Here is a 5,413-nt window from a genome sequence, read left to right on the forward strand (position 1 = left end):
ATGTACACATATATATACTGTATACACAAATACATAGTTAAAGCACGCACACAGAGATGTGTGCCTTAACTATGTGTATCTGTTTGTATACACACACACACATTTAAGGCAGGCACGCACACATGTACATACATGTGTATGTGTGTACACATAAGTATATGTAAATATATGTACATATATGTACACACATAACATTTAGGTGTACAGACATGTACAAAGATGTACACACACATATATACACAAACAGTTAAGGCATGCACTCACAGTTCAGTGTGCCTTAACTGTACATGTATCTATGTGTGTATATACACACACACAGTTAAGGCACACGCACGTGTGTGTGTGTGTGTGTGTACACACATTTATATGTGTATGTACATCTATATACACACATAATATATATGTGCACACACATGTACATAAATGTACACACATAAATACACAAAGTTAAGGCACACACAACTACGTGTGTATATATATACACACACTTATGAATACATTATAAGTCAGTATTATATTAATATACGTTGGTGTATGTACATATACATACTGGTGCATTCATCTATATTAATACATAATACAGTATTAACTAACAGTAACACCGGGTAGATGGGACTCGTCAGCCTAGGAAGGCAGCTCATCTAAGAGAAGGAAACTCTGATCCCAAACCTCCACTGCCTTGTGGCTACATCCAGTTCTGGAAAAGGCTTCAGGAGTCAACCTCGAGGCAAAATCAGGAGCCGGAGTCCCTTAGGCAGTTCATGGCTGAACACAGTCACGTTCTGGCAACTCCTGCGACGCCGCTGGAACCAACCGTATTGGCTTCTGCCTTTCCATTGGACCATTCCAGCGACGTGGAGAGGGGGGATTTGCTGCATGGGTAACAGCCTATCCTCCATACCTTCTTTACCCAGGCTTCGCGCACTGGAGAGGACACTCCAACTTCGCCATACGGCGTCGGCACAACACGGGAAGCAGCAGTTTACCGGTTATAAGTCTTTGCTCGATTGGCGTAGAGCATGACGCCAGGGGCTGCTTCCGACGGTGGGAGAGATCATTGCATCTCATTGGGCAGCTACCGCCCGCCTTAAGCTGGGCAGTCCCCAGCCAGTAAGGTGTTGCCTCGCCACGGTCCGTTAACCTCATGGGGTGCGTGGGGTTTAGGGTGAAAACCAACAAGCGGATCGACAACTCTGCACCATGCAACAGAAAACAGAAAACTACTGCCCTAAAGCTGGGCACCTGGAACGTTAGGACAATGACACCTGGCTTCTCTGATGACCTGCAAGAAATAGACGACGCACGCAAAACAGCTGTCATCGACATGGAGCTGAGCAGACTGCAGATGGACATCGTCGCCCTTCAAGAGACTAGGCTGCCAGATTCCGGATCTGTCAAGGAGATAAATTTCTCATTTTTCTGGCAGGGAAAACCACCAAACGAAACCAGGGAACATGGCGTTGGCTTTGCGGTCAGAAATACCCTGCTGAAATCCATCATCCCACCTACTGTGGGAAGTGAAAGAATTTTGTCCCTGCAGCTCCAGTCATCAGCAGGACCTATCACTCTCATCAGTGCTTATGCACCGACTCTGTCGTCTCCAGCAGAAGCCAAAGACAAATTCTATGATGACCTGGCCACCACTGTCAAGAAAATCCCTGTAAAAGAGCCATTGTTCATCCTCGGCGATTTCAATGCTAGAGTTGGTGCTGATAACAGTTCATGGCCCACTTGCTTAGGTCAGTTTGGCACTGGGAGGATGAACGAAAATGGCCAACGCCTGCTAGAGTTTTGCTGTCATCACGGTCTCTGTGTCAGCAACACATTCTTCAACACAAAGCCCCAACATAGAGTCTCTTGGAGACATCCAAGATCAAAGCACTGGCACCAGCTCGACCTGATCCTCACCAGACGCTCCAGCCTTCCCAGCATCAAGATCACACGCAGTTATCATGGTGCTGCCTGCGACACTGACCACTCCCTGGTGTGCAGCAGAGTGAAACTGCAAACAAAGCGACTGTATCACACGAAAAAGGAAGGAAGACCTCGCATTGATACCAGCAAGACCCGGGATCAGAGAAAAGTGGAGGAATTTGCACAAGCGCTTGAGGAATCTCTTCCAGGCCCGGCCGACGCAAACGCATCCAGCAGATGGGAACATTTCAAGAATACCGTTTACAACACCGCCTTGTCCATATTCGGCAAGAAGACCAACAAGGCGGCAGACTGGTTTGAAGCCCACTCTGAGGAGTTGACACCAGTCATTGAGGAAAAGAGGAGAGCTCAAGCAGCATACAAGGTCTGTCCCAGTGAGCGCAACCTGCAGGTCCTCCGAACTGCTCGCAGCAAAGTCCAACAGACTGCCAGGAGATGTGCTAACGACTACTGGCTCCAGCTCTGTTCCGAGATACAGATAGCAGCTGACACGGGCAACATCAAGGGGATGTATGATGGTATCAAGCAGGCCCTAGGTCCAACACAGAAGAAAATTGCCCCTCTGAAGTCTGCCACAGGCGAGGTCATCCAGGATCGGGCGCAGCAGATGGAACGCTGGGTGCAGCACTACTCTGAGCTATATTCCAGAGAAAATGTAGTCACCGAAGAAGCACTGAACAACATTGAGTGCCTGCCTGTGCTGGAAGAGCTTGACAGTGAACCAACCCTAGAAGAACTTCACGTGGCCCTGGACTCCCTTGCCTTTGGCAAGGCACCTGGAAAAGACAGCATCCCTGCTGAAGTCCTAAAATGCTGCAAAGAGATCATCGTCACTGAGCTGCATGAAATCCTCTGTCTCTGCTGGAGAGAAGGTGGAGTACCTCAAGACATGAGGGATGCAAACATCATCACGCTGTACAAGAACAAAGGTGACAGGGGTGACTGCAACAACTACCGCGGCATCTCTCTCCTTAGCGTTGTAGGAAAGCTGTTTGCCCGAGTTGTACTAAAGAGGCTCCAGGTACTTGCAGAGAGCGTCTATCCAGAATCGCAGTGTGGATTCCGAGCCAACAGGTCCACCACTGATATGGTATTCTCCCTTAGACAACTGCAGGAGAAATGCAGGGAACAACGACAGCCACTCTTTATAGCCTTCATAGATCTCACAAAGGCTTTCGACCTGGTCAGCAGAGACGGCCTCTTCAAGATTCTCCCCAAGATTGGATGTCCACCCAGGCTCCTCAGCATCATCAGATCCTTCCACAAGGACATGAAGGGCACTGTTGTCTTCGATGGCTCCACATCAGATCCTTTTGACATCCGAAGCGGAGTGAAGCAGGGCTGTGTTCTTGCACCAACCTTGTTTGGAATTTTCTTCGCTGTCCTGCTGAAGCAGGCCTTTGGAACTGCAACAGAAGGCATCTATCTCCGGACCAGATCAGACGGAAAGCTCTTCAACCTCTCCAGACTGAGAGCAAAATCCAAAGTCCAGCTGAAATGTCTGCGTGACTTCCTCTTTGCCGACGATGCAGCTGTCACTACCCACTCTGCCAAAGATCTCCAGCAGCTCATGGATCGTTTTAGCAAGGCCTGCCAAGATTTTGGACTGACAATCAGCCTGAAGAAAACACAGGTCATGGTTCAGGATGTGGACTCACCTCCCTGCATTACAATCTCTGAGCATGAACTGGAGGTTGTCCATGACTTTGTGTACCTTGGCTCAACGATCTCCGACACTCATTCTCTCGATGCCGAGCTAAACAGGCGCATCGGTAAAGCAGCTACCACGTTTTCCAGACTCACAAAGAGAGTCTGGTCCAACAAGAAGCTGACGGAACATACCAAGATCCAGGTCTACAGAGCTTGCGTCCTGAGTACACTTCTGTACTGCAGCGAGTCATGGACTCTTCGCCCACAACAGGAGAGGAAACTGAGCGCTTTCCACATGCGCTGCCTCCGACGCATCCTCGGCATCACCTGGCAGGACAAAGTTCCAAACAACACAGTCCTGGAACGTGCTGGAATCCCTAGCATGTATTCACTGCTGAAACAGAGACGCCTGCGTTGGCTTGGTCATGTCGTGAGAATGGATGATGGCCGGATCCCAAAGGATCTCCTCTATGGAGAACTCGTGCAAGGAAAGCGCCCTACAGGTAGACCACAGCTGCGATACAAGGACATCTGCAAGAGGGATCTGAAGGCCTTAGGGATGGACCTCAACAAGTGGGAAACCCTGGCCTCTGAGCGGCCCGCTTGGAGGCAGGCTGTGCAGCATGGCCTTTCCCAGTTTGAAGAGACACTTTGCCAACAGTCTGAGGCTAAGAGGCAAAGAAGGAAGGCCCATAGCCAGGGAGACAGACCAGGGACAGACTGCACTTGCTCCCGGTGTGGAAGGGATTGTCACTCCCGGATTGGCCTTTTCAGCCACACTAGACGCTGTGCCAGAACCACCTTTCAGAGCACGATACCATAGTCTTTCGAGACTGAAGGTTGCCAATACAATTATATTAATATACATTGGTGTATGTACATATACATACTGGTGCATTCATCTATATTAATACATAATACAGGGAAATTCTAACAGACTAATTAACATATTGTGAACAGTAACTAACACCACTTACACTGATTACAACTCATGATATACTAACATAATATAATAGAAAACTATTCATACTAATAATTATATTTTCCCACAAAGAATAAAAACTACAAGGCAAGCAACTTTCAGACCTCCCCTTCCCTGCCCGACTGCACCTGCCTCTACCCTCGGGCGGACCTTTTAAACACTAGGTCCTCCCTCCACCCCACCCCCTCACTCTTTTGTCCCGCCCCCAAACCCCCGATTGGCTTGAACCAACCCTTACCTGACATCTAATTGGTGCAAATCTCCGCCACTCCGCTGTGCAAAGCTGAGGGCGGGGCACGAAAAAAGAAGAGGCGGGGCCAACGACCCAACGATGGCCGTTGGGAGGGAAAGTGCGCGCGCTCGCACTCCGGCCAATGAGAAGACGCGGCTGTCACGTGCGTGAGGAGGGAGGAAGGCAGGGCGCGCGCGCTAATGAGGCGCGTGTGTGGGGAGGGAGGGCGGCAGCCAATGAGGAGACAAAGCGGTCACGTGGGTTAGGGAGGGAGCGCGCCAATGAGGAGACCGCGCAGGCGCGCGTGTGGGAGGGAGGGCGCCAGCCAATGAGGAGGCGGAACAGTCAGAGGGAGGGAGGGGCGCCAGCCAATAAGGAGACGGGGCAGTCAGAGGTGAGGGCGCCAACCATTGAGGAGACGGGGAAGTCAGAGGGAGGGGGCGTAAGGCAATAAGAAGGCGGGACAGTCAGAGGGAGAGACGGAGGGAAGGCGCCAGCCAATGACGAAGCGATCACGTGCGTGAGGTGGGAGGGAGGGTGCGTGTGAGGGAGCGAGCCGAAGACGTTCTCGCAGCCCAGCGCGAGAGCCGCGGTGCCTTCTGGGAGGCGCCGTC

This window comes from Tiliqua scincoides, chromosome 12, assembly GCF_035046505.1.
Source record: "Tiliqua scincoides isolate rTilSci1 chromosome 12, rTilSci1.hap2, whole genome shotgun sequence".
Classification (NCBI taxonomy): domain Eukaryota; kingdom Metazoa; phylum Chordata; class Lepidosauria; order Squamata; family Scincidae; genus Tiliqua; species Tiliqua scincoides.